This window comes from Gorilla gorilla, chromosome 2 (assembly GCF_029281585.2).
Source record: "Gorilla gorilla gorilla isolate KB3781 chromosome 2, NHGRI_mGorGor1-v2.1_pri, whole genome shotgun sequence".
NCBI lineage: Eukaryota > Metazoa > Chordata > Mammalia > Primates > Hominidae > Gorilla > Gorilla gorilla.
This window is the reverse complement of record NC_086017.1, coordinates 175,980,098-175,992,322: the sequence shown is the minus strand read 5'-3', so window position 1 is coordinate 175,992,322 and position 12,225 is coordinate 175,980,098. Positions and strand designations below refer to the sequence as shown.

At 31.2% G+C, this 12,225-nt stretch overlaps 1 long non-coding RNA gene across 1 annotated transcript; it reads left to right on the top strand.

The window, feature by feature from the left end:
- The first annotated feature begins 7,344 nt into the window (after nucleotides 1–7,344).
- On the top strand, nucleotides 7,345–11,541 carry LOC129532268 (uncharacterized). Its single transcript, XR_008677927.2, has 3 exons — nucleotides 7,345–7,552; nucleotides 10,447–10,496; nucleotides 11,410–11,541. It is a non-coding gene; the product is annotated as an uncharacterized lncRNA (long non-coding RNA).
- Nucleotides 11,542–12,225: the final 684 nt, after the last annotated feature.

Genomic DNA, 12,225 nt, shown 5'->3' with positions numbered 1-12,225 from the left:
AAAAAAAAAAAAAAAAAAAGATACTTCATGTTTAATGACTAGAAGAATCAATATTGTTAAAATATCCATACTACCCAAAGCAGTCTACAGATTCAATGCAATTCCTACCAATATACCAATGGCATTCTTCACTGAAATAGAAAAACCAATCCTAAAATTTGTATGGAACTACAAAAGGCTCAGAATAGCCAAATCTATCATGAGTGAAAAGAACAGAAGTGAATGAATCACATTATATGATTTCAAATTAGACTACAGAGCTATAGTAACCAATGGTTACTATAGCTTGGTACTGGCATAAAAACAGACACATAGAGCAATGGAATAGAATAGAAAACCAGATGCAAATCCATACATTTACTGTGAAGTTATCTTTGATAAAGTTGTCAAGAACATGCATTGGGGAAAGGATGGTCTCCTCAATATATTGTGCTGGTTAAACTGGGTATCAATATGCAGAAGAATGAAACTAGACCCCTATCTTTCACCACGTACAAAAATCAAATCAGAATGGATTAAAGACTTACATCTAAGACCTCAACCTATGAAACTACTAAAAGAAAATATTGAGAATAGTCTCTAGGACATTGGTCTGGGCAAAGATTTCTTGAGTAATACCCGATAAGCCCAGGCAACCAGTGCAAAAATGGACAAATAGAATCACATCAAGTTAAAAATGTTCTGCACAGCAAAGGAAACCATCAACAAATTGAAGGGACAACTCACACAATGAGAGGAAATATTTGCAAACCATCCATCTGACAAGGGATTAATATCCAGGATATATAAGGAGCTCAACTCAATAAGAAAAAAATCAAAGAAAGTAATTTAAAAACTGGGCAAAAGATCAGAATGGACATTTCTTAAAAGAAGGCATATAAATGGCAAACAGGTATATGAAAACGTGTTCAACATCACTGATTATCAGAGAAATGTAAATCAAACTACAATGAGTTATCATCACACCACTGTTAAAATAGCTTTTGTCAAAAAATAGGCAATAATGAGTAATGGCAAGGATGTGTAGAAAAAGAAAGCTTTGTATGCTGTTGATATGGGCATAAATTACTAAAACCACTGTTGAGAACAGTTTTGAGCTTCTCCAAAAAACTAAAAATAGAGCCACCATATCATTCAGCAATCCCACTGCTAGGCATTACAGTGCAGTGGCACAATCATGGCCCAAATCCCAAATCCTATATCACATTCTTTCTGATAGTGTCATACAAAGATGGCCAGGGTATGTCTTCTCTCTTGCTGCAATGAGTGATAAATGCTAGTTGTGCAACTAAAAAATAATAATAAGTTAATAAAATATATTCTTAAAACAAATGCGGTTAAACACAGAGAAACTATCATGTTAATAACATTTCTTTATGTAATATTTTTAGCTTCATGACCTAGCATATGTTACAAATCACTCTCTTTTGGCTAAGGTGTCAAAGGTCTATTTGAATATTTGCTGGATAAGATATTGCCTTACTCTATACTTGGTTTTATAAAGCCCTTGTAAATGAGAACACAATATCAAGGCCAATTCTTCATGAGTAAGTCAAGTATTCACAAATTTGATTCACTTTTCAAGTATATTTATTCAGTAATAGTTTAAAACATCATTTGGTATATATTGTAAGAAATTTAAAATTATAAAATGTAGTTAGCAGCAATTTCGGTAAAGATTCTCAACATTAGCAAACAACTTAATCAGAAATAGTCATCAAATATTGTGGATATTATCCATACTTGTATAATACTTTTAGGATAAAATTTAGGCCACCATACTTTTTACAGCACTTCCCCTTTGTTATGGAGAAATGAAATGAAAAATTTATTGAACAACCAATACTAAATATTACCAATGAAGAAAAAGATGGATGGAACATAATGTGATATGAAAATAATACTAGACAAGAAAGGATTAAATGTATGACTTAATCTTTTTAATATTTTTGTGTTCAGACACTTCAAAAGCCATATTAAATGCTAAGATTTAAAAGTAAGAAAAGCTAAAGGCATAATCGGAGTGGAATTACATATTTTACCCTCCTAAAAAGAAATTTAAAGTATGTAAAGTAAGTTATATAATTAATTTTAACATATTTGTTTCTACTTAAAGATCCCTGTAATAATGAAGACATATTCCTTCTAAAGTATACAAAATTATGACTTGTGAATAAAAATAAAAATATATATGGGAAGAAATTATTTTAAAATTCCATGGAGATGCAGAGAGATTTACTTAAAACAAGAAATTTAAGTTATTTTTTTTCTAGTCATATCACAACAATATTTTGCTTTATCTTAGGTTTTATTCAGCTGCAAATATCTAGACTGAGGACACAGTTATCACTGAGACTAAGCATTCTGCATTCTATACTACTCCTGCCCTAAAACAAGTAAATATAAGTTTTGGAATTCTCTTTCTTTCTTTTCTTTCTTTCCTTTCTTTTTCGACAGAATCTTTCTTTGCTTCCAAGGCTACAGTACAGTGGTGCAATCATGGCTCACAGCAGCCTTGACCTCTGGGGCTCAAAGGATCCTCCCAGCTCAGTCTTTAAGGCAGTTGGAACCACAGTCATGGGCCACCAAACCCAGCTAATGTTTTATTATTTTTAATGTTTTGTGAAGTTGGGGTCTCCCTATGTTGCCCATGCTAGTCTTGAACTCCCAAGCTGAAGTGATACTCCTGCCTGGGCCCCCCAAAATGCTGGGATTCCAGGCATGAGATACCATGCCCAGCCAAGTTGTAGAATATTGATGCATATTTCCTCCATGTAATTCTTAAACATAGATGTAAACATCTGCCCAATTTTCAATAATAATTCCTACTTAATAGCCTTAATTTTATCATTTTACCATGGATCATACTATATTACAATGATTATTCGATCATAGCTAATATAACCAATCTGAATAAAATGTATATGCTGTCATAATATTTTTTAAAAATCAGTTACGAGAAAAACATGAGAGCATCTGTCACCTTTCTATTTTGAGATACTGACTTTTCAGTCACTGAATATCCTCCTAAGCATTTAAGCTTTAAATACATACAATTGTTAATTTATTATTATTATTTACAATAATTAGATTTTGCTACCCAATATTTTATCTATTTTTTTCTCACTTAAATTATCAGGGAAACTTTCCAGGTCAATAATATATCAGTTCAGTTAAAGAAGGCCTTTAATGTCCCATTTGTTATTGATACTTCAATACCTAAACTGAAAACCCTTAAGAGAGTAGTAGTACAGTATACTCTCTTGTCAGAGATCTAACCTTGAATTTACTATAGCTCAAGCCTTAGCAAAAGCTGTGCTGGAAAAAAAAAAATCTATGTAGAAAATACATCCTGAAAAAAATAAAGTCTGTCCTTTTGGAGATTATGTGAAAAAGAATCCTTGGATTCAGCCACATGATCAGAGAGCTGCTACTTAAAGTCAAGTGTGCTTCAAGTATGCTGAACTCTGCCCCACCAAAATGTTACAAAGACGCTTTGATGCTCTCTGCTATATTTACTACAGTCTTATCATTAGAAAACCTTCTTTATAACACAGTATAATAACTATTTCATGATGATTCTTAGGGGAAAACGTGCTTCTGCTCATTAGCTGGCTTATTTTTATCTTATGGTTATAAAATTAGTCAACTATTAATACATACTACTTTATGATTGCTGGTTACAAATCCCAAAGATTTGTAACATTTTTCAACTTCCTTAGAAATGACATTCAGTTTAAATTGTAACATTACATGCCCTTATTTTTTCCATCACATGATTTTTTTCAGTTACATTTTTACCTTATGGTGTATATTTTGTAAGCTATTTCAAATATATTTTATTGAGAAACAAGGTAAAATAATTATATAAAGCCAAGATAAGTTAATAAAAGCATTTCCTTTGTTTATAAGAGAATAACTGGGGGGAAAAGATCCACACTATGGCTCTTGGGAATTCAGACCATTAGTAGATCATTTAGTTTCTGAATGTGGCTAATGGGAGCAGAGATTTGTGGATAAGGTATGTAGTTATGAAGTTTATATTGTAATGACTGTTAGCCTTGTGGTATTATGGTATTGTTACAGATATATGGACTTAAAAACTGACTGCCATGCAAGGGAAGGACTAAGTTCGAGTGTGTTATCTATTTAATATTTTTTAATTAATTTACCATAGCATTTATTATTCTATAAAGGAAATGTTTCCTAGATTTTTCAGTAATATTGATTTGAGAACTGAATTCAATTCTATCTACAAATTCAGTGATTTCCAATAATCTTATTCTCTTTTGCTTTGCTTTGCTTTCATTTCGGAGTGCAATGTCAGCAAGTGCCTATATCCCTGATAAAAAATGGTATGATTATGGAACCATAAGTAATTTTTAATTGATGATAAGATACATTAAAGATCCATAATAAATTGTTAATAAGACAGGTTGAAGTCATATCTCAGTCTATAAATACAAAATTCATTATTATTTTATATACTGAAAGTTGCTCAAGTGAATTTGAACATCCTGCAACAAAGAAATCAAGATGTAAATTAGAAGACTTTGATCACAAAACTGCTTATCTCAGTGAAATTTGAAAGCAAGCCACCTCCACTCTATTTAGCTTCAAATTCTTAACCTGCAAATGGGGTTGAGGTATTTTTCTTTTATATTTTACTGAATAGTTTCAAAGATTAAGTCATTGTGCATTAATATCATATTTTTAAAGCAATGCTGACATAATATATACACAATAAAATACTACTGATCCTTTAAAAAGAAGGAAGTTCTGTCATTGGCAACATGCTGAGATTATGCTAACTGAAATAAACCTGACATAAGATTTATCTTATTTATTTATCATATGCATGATATGACTTATATGTAAAATCTCAAAAAGTCGAGCTGAGAGATGTAGAAAATAGAACGGTGGTGGAATAGCGGGTGGGGTGAAGAATGGAAGGTGAGGTGGACTGGGATGGACAAAGAAGTGGGAAATGTTGGTCAAAGGGTACGAAGTACCAGTTAGAGAGAAATAATAGGTTTTCGACATCTATTACATGGTGTCGTGACTACAGTTAATAAAATATTTTATATTCCAAAATTTTTATCAGTAGATTTTCGAATGCTGTAACCACAAAGAAATGATAAGTATATAAGGGGATAGATATGTTAATTAGACATCTTTAATTATCATTTCACAAAATACACTTTTATCATAACATTACATTTTACCCCATAAATAAATGCAATCATTTTTCAAAATTGTAAACATAGTTACCTTTTAAAATTCAAGCACCCAGCTCCTTTTGGTTGAATTCAGTTTCAAGGTTTACTTTTCATATGCTGTAAATACTGTGTCAAAAATCAGCCCTGCCCTCCTCTATAAAAGATACAATTTTTTAAAATCTTTCTCTTAGAACGCTGTTGAAAATCCTATTATTTAAATATTTTTGAACATCTCTTCTCTTTCTCCTTAAGTAGTTAATTTTTCTGTTCATGACTTAAAATTTTTGCTTTCAAAGGATTTTATGTTGATCCGTTTTTCTTCAAACTGCGCTTCCCCTCTCAATTTCTATGACTTTACATAAGATTACCAAATCCTTTCCTCCATTTTCAAAATTGCTTCTCAGTACCAAATATGTATATCCAATTATCTCCTGAAATTCTTCATCTTGGTGTTCCTCAGGCATCTGAAAACATAACAGCCTCTAAAGGCATTTATCCCCCAGCATTTTGTGAAATGCACACCCATACATATATGCTTAATTAATACATAAGGATTGTATTTCTTTATCTTAGTGAAGTCTATTGAAATTTGTAATCATGGTAGAAGCCTAATTTGTAAATGCTTGTTTTATTTATTATAAACTTCTAACTGCTTTAAAAAAATTATTATTCGTGAAAAGAATAGCTTTAAGCTCACTTGAAGGATTTCCTCTGTGCATGACAAAGCCACTAATTCAAGTTTATTTGTTCTATTTTGCTCATAGTGTTTAGGAATTGCTCTTTTTTCTTCTACTTTGATATAATTTTGTTTTATAATTATGCAAAATTTTTATACAACTCCTATGCCAAACCTACAAAACAGGGTACATTTAGAGAAATCTAGCTTCCATCTGTTGCCTAATTTTTATTTCTGTCTTCCCTGTAACCATTTTATTCACTTGATTAAGTATTCTTCCATTTAGAAAATATTTAAGAAAGTATGTATAATTCAAAATTTATTTTTGAGAATACATGTTGCTATAAATATGTTCCAATCATTTGCATTCTTAAATGTATTTTATTATAGTTGTCAAAATCCCATGAAACTCATAATTATTCTAGATAATAATAATTTAACAAAAGGAGATTTGTTCCAGGATGATGGAAAGTATAAAAGTAGACATATTATATATATAAAAAAGATAGATTAATAAATGTCAAAACAATCTAAAATACAATAAATCATCAAGCACAATCACTTTGCTTTGATCTAAAATTAAGGGTAACCAAGATTGATTTTCGTAAGTGGTTTATGGAAGTCAGGATAGAATGTTGTAATTGCCAAATGACACCGAGCTAGTTTACCATGTTTTTACACATAGACATGCAAATAACTAAATATAAAATAAAATGAGAATTAACAGGAATAGAAACTAAGAAACAGAATTTACCATGTATATACACATTTACACATACAAAGATGTTAAAAAGAAAAGAGAAAAAAGTAAAAACCAAAATAATAAAAGATTTGTTTTACAAAAATATGCTTCATAAATTTCTATGATGTTTATCGAATGCAAACTAAATATTTGGCTATAATAGTATTAGCAGTCAAAGGAAAGAGAAATGCATGATTAGATGTAATGTTGAAAGCGCTGTCAAAACATTAATACCAGTTGTTCATAAGAGGCAAAACTTTTCTGACACTGAAAATATGGGTTCCCACAAAAGCATCATTGAAAGACATAGAAAACAATACCTGTGTATATACAATATTGTCAGCATCACTACAATAAACATGCAGTGAGTATCAAATGAGTTATATTTGGTGCATCGCAAAACAAAAGATGAAATCATTGGACCACACTGATATCATTCAAATAAATTTATATTTTTATATTTTAAAAAAACACATCTAAAATTGTACAGTCACAAAAATGTATTCACATTTATAAAATGAATATATTTAATATAATTTAATTTAACATCACCATGCATCTTGAAGAATGCTAAAGAAACTGGCAAAATGGAGAATCTATAGAACTATTACAGTATTCCATTCTTATGTCACAAATGAAAAAATCTAAGTTTCAGAGAGAATAAAGGTATCAGTAAGGATAAAAAATTGTAATGGTAAAGTTGAAATCTTGCGGCTTTTTTGCTCCTGTAGTTCAGTGAGCAGGAGGGAGTGGCACTCAGCAGCTTGTTCACTCCCACAGCTCGGTGAGCGGGAGGGAGTGTTACAGCTCTTTTACTCCTGCCATCTTCAGCTTGGCTAGCAGGAGCATTACAGCTCTTTCACTCCCACAGTTCTACAAGTTCTGAGTTCTTGTTTCACCACCTAGAAGAATAAGGTACATGGACATCAGAGACTGAGTAAGGCAGATTAGAATTTTATGGAGCGGCAGAAAGAAAGCTCTCAGCAAGCTCTCAGCAGTAAGGGGGACCCAAAAGTGGGTTGCCGTATGTGAGGCTGAATCTGGGGTTTTTAGGGCTTAGAATGGGGGAATGCATGGATCCATGTGTGGGCTTGGAAAAGGCACCATTCAATTGGTTAAAGGGCATCCATCACTCGGGATCAATAGAGAGAGAGTGGGTAAGATGAGGACTGAAATTCTCATTCTGGTCGTGGACTCTATCTGGAATTGGCAGCTTGGTTTTCAGGCTTCAGACTTTGTCCTGAAGGTCGGTTTCACCAGGGACCTGTCCCTGTCTGCCTATGAATTTGTCTGTCTCCTGTCACTATCAAAATGAAAGCCTAAATTCCTTAATTTGTTTTATATTGTACCATGTTGTCTTGTCAGGTATATGCTAGGAGACTGACTCATGCTTTAAAACTGTAGTGACAAAACAGCTTGAGTTATTTCTACGCATTATAAAAATAAATAAGAACTAAAACATTCATAATCACAATTTCAAATTTAGAAAAATAATTGTGCCTGCATTTTCTCATTTGATGCTCACAGTAACCTTGAGATGTAGCTTTGGTGATGCCATTTATTAGATTAGAATCAGAGAATCACAGAATATATATAATTTATCTGACCTTCAAAAACTAGTAAGTGAGAGGGTAGGGATTCATAGACAGAGATTTGATTCCAAATTAAGCATCCTTTTTATTTATCTACAATTTTCAGTGTCATAACAACTTAGTCTGTTGGTTGAATTATTTTTTCAATAAATGTTTACTAAACAAGTTTGTACAAATTATGATCTGAAGATTAGAAAAGCAGGTAATTATAGTAAGACTTCATTTCTGCTCAACAAGAATTCATATTGTATACAGGAAATAAAAATACAATAGTAATGTTGATAGCTCAAGTTAGTTAGCCAAGTGTTCTAGTAATCACTTCATTTGCTGTCATAAACTTTTTGTATCATGAGTGATATCAAATGATAACATAACAAAATTTGCTAGAAATAGCAGTACTCCAGAACAGGTTTGCTTCATTTGCTTTATTTAAGATATATAACTCTATGTTTAACACTAAGGATGTTGGCTGGCACTGTGAGAACTATTAGTAGTTATAATAATAGTGAGAATTTTTAATAGATATAATAATAGTGAGACTTGTTAGTAATTATAATGAAAAATCACTTAGATTAAACAATGTATGCTGAATGGAAGTTTTTCATAAAGCAGTTATTTCTTCTCTCCAGAGTACTATTGACAATTTAAGAGGACAAGTAAGAACCACTGTGAAATGGGCTGAAAGGATTAGTGGCATAATTCATCATTTACATATTGTATTACTAAAGTACAAGACTTTTAAAAAGTTTAATGAATGCCACACTTGTTGCTGAAATTCACAAGTGATTTCTCAGTCATGATGAATGCAGATCCTGATCCAAAATTTATGTTTCAGTAGAATATAAAGCACATTTAAATGAATGCTTTAAAAAAGTGGTTGCCTGCGTAAGATTTGCAGGATTCCTTTTTTTACAATTTAACTTAGTCCCCTGCCATCATTTTCCATGCTACAGCATCATTTCCATTTTTTCCCACAAATAAATACCTCATTAACATAATATTTGGTTCTAGATATTCATTGTGGAATCAAACAGGTTCACATTCAATTTGTAATTTGATTAAAACTGGTTATATGACTATGGATAAATTATATAACCTTTCTATAAGACTCTCTTCTGTCAAATGGCTATTTTAAAAAAACCTCTCATGGTTGTTGCTATAAAAAATTCATACATATACTCTAAGTTATACCTAGAGCCATTATCATCATTCTCGTTATTCTAATAGTTAAATTGATGGATATGAAGTTATTTTTATTTGAATGAAACAACAGTAAAAGTATCCTATATGTAAATACTATTTTGCTGTGAAGAGAGGAGAGAGAGAGAGAGAGGTTCCTTTTCAATCACAATCATGTTTTGTCTTGAGAAGGAAAGAAAAAAAATCAAGAATAGTGAGTTTATTTTCATTAAGAATTAGAATGTGTATTTAGTTTCGGACTATGAGGGCAAAGGCCTTTGGCCACCTAAGAGTTTGCTGAAAAATTGCTGACATGAGGCAGATTGATTAGTTGGATAAAAGGCATACAAATTGATTTGATGTACATACACAGATCCTTCAGGATGAAGACCCAAAGATACAAGGGCATTATCTATTTTCATTGTTAGATTTAACAAAATATGGAAAGGTGTGTAGAAATATCACTGGATGAAAAGGCCATGATCTAATGCTAATAGACTGAGTAGGGAAACCCAGCAAGGCCTTTTGTTCTAGATTCTTCTTACCTCTCTGAGCATGCATTTTTTCCTTCTGGGTGTGGGGTGAGGCCCTTGATGAAATGGGGGTCTTATGACCTACAGTCAAACATGGTAGCTCAGATAATCTTGTAATAGCCAGTTTTTAAGGAGAATATTTTTAGGTTTTATGACTGGCTTTTGGGAAAAGAAACTCTGGTTTGTATGACCTTACTTGGGGAAGAAGGATCCTAGTTTCTATGGCCAGCCTGTGGAGAGAATGCGACTGAGAGACAGGAGAACAGGAGAAGGTCAGAGAGAAACTTATGCTTCTGAGGCTGCTGCTGAGGCCTTCATTTTGGAGTAGTGTTTTCTGGGTTCCATCAGGACGAACCTATCCACTTAGGAATTTTTCCCTAGCTTATTTTGGTTAACTCCCTTCTTAATACATTTCTTAATACATAACAATTAAGATTTGTCTTCTAGAAGTTCTCTAGACCTACTTTGAAATTGTGTTTCTTTTTTATCTCTTTTTAAATTTCAGGTAGTATGGAGAATAGTAACTACATTCGCTATGAACTTTTAATCTCTAATGTAAGAATATTCATTGAATAAAATGTTTCTTGTGTACCTGAATAATGAAAAGTTTTGCATTTCATGCTGTTTATGCCTTGTGATTAAACATATGGTAGTTGTTTCAAATTTCACTTAAACTAATATCTAGATGGCTTTTCCCTGAAATTAGTAAGCTAGCTTTTAAATTTTCATTTCATTCATAAACAGATTTTACTTATCCCCTTAAATTAATGTGTATTTTTAGCTTAATATTAAGAAAAAGATGAGTACTTGGTAAATTCAGCTATGAAAGGCAAAGATTATTAAAGAACGAAAAAAGAAAAAACCTATAATGAATTATTAATGAGATGAATTATAAATCTTAATTTTATACATACATGTAAATTATCTCAATATATATTTTTTCAAACTAGTGAGTAGTGATTACTTATCCTTTTATCTTTAATGAGATAGCATAATAAAAATAAGTGTAGATTGCTAACTCTCAAGGAAATTATATAGGTAAAAAGCAGAGGCATAGCTTGACTAAAGTATCTATGAAAGCACGACTGACTTCTGTGTTATAGTACCTTTTTTCCCATGAAATGTGATAACTGCATTACTCTTTGCTTTTATAAACCAATTTTATCACTCTGGAAATATAAAATTTTTAGCATCATAAAACAAATACGCTTATGTTAACAGAGTTTAGTTTATTATTTTTGCAAAGAGAGTAATGTACCTTTGGTGGTTGTATTGTTTCTTACCATATGACTCCCCATGGGAAGTTGAAAAAACGACACACCATATTGAGTTACACCCTATCTGGAAGGAATGTTTTAAGCATAACGTTGATACTGTGGTACCATTACTTCCTCAGTGATATTTGTGCCACTTTCATTTTAGGTTCTTAATAGATACTCTAATAACTAATGCATTCATTTTCTTTCAGAATCACAATCACTTAGCTTTGACTTGTATTTGTTCACAATGTCCTGAAGAAACAAGTTTGAGCTTTTCTGACATTAAGGTTCTTGGAAAACTTTACATCAATTACAGTGAAAGAGAACAATCAATAAAGCACACCTGCTCCTTCTTTTAATTTTTATATGGTGAATAAGATGAGTAAAATTTAATTAAATATTTTACATATGAAATATAGTTCTAGTTTTCTTGATTTATTGCTAAAATTAACCATAAAGAGTGTGTTAACTACTTTTTTAATAATTCTAATTCAAGTACTTATTTATATTCAATTTTCTACTTATTTATATTCACTTCAGTTGCCATGGTTACCCTTTCTTTCAATCAACCTTCTGTTAAGTTTGTTATGTTAAGGTTTTTTAATTGATGAAAGATCAATTGTGCATATTAGTGGTATAAAATATGATATTTTGAGAGAGATATGTGTACACACATTGTGAAATGACTAAATATAGCTAATAAACATATTAATCATCTAACATAATTATCATTTTGTGATCAGAACTTTATTTATCCCTTTAAGTTAATGTGCATTTTTAGCTTAATATTAAGAAAAAGATGAGTACTTGGTAAATTCAGCTATGAAAAGCAAAGATTATTAAATAATAAAAAGAAAAAACCTATAATGAATAATTAATGAAATAAATTATAAATCTTAATTTTAGACATACATGTAAATTGTCTCAATGTATTTTTTTTCAGGCTAATGAGTATTGGCTAGCTATCCTTTTATCTTTAATGAAATAAATCTATCATCTTAGAAACTTTTAAGTATACTATACAT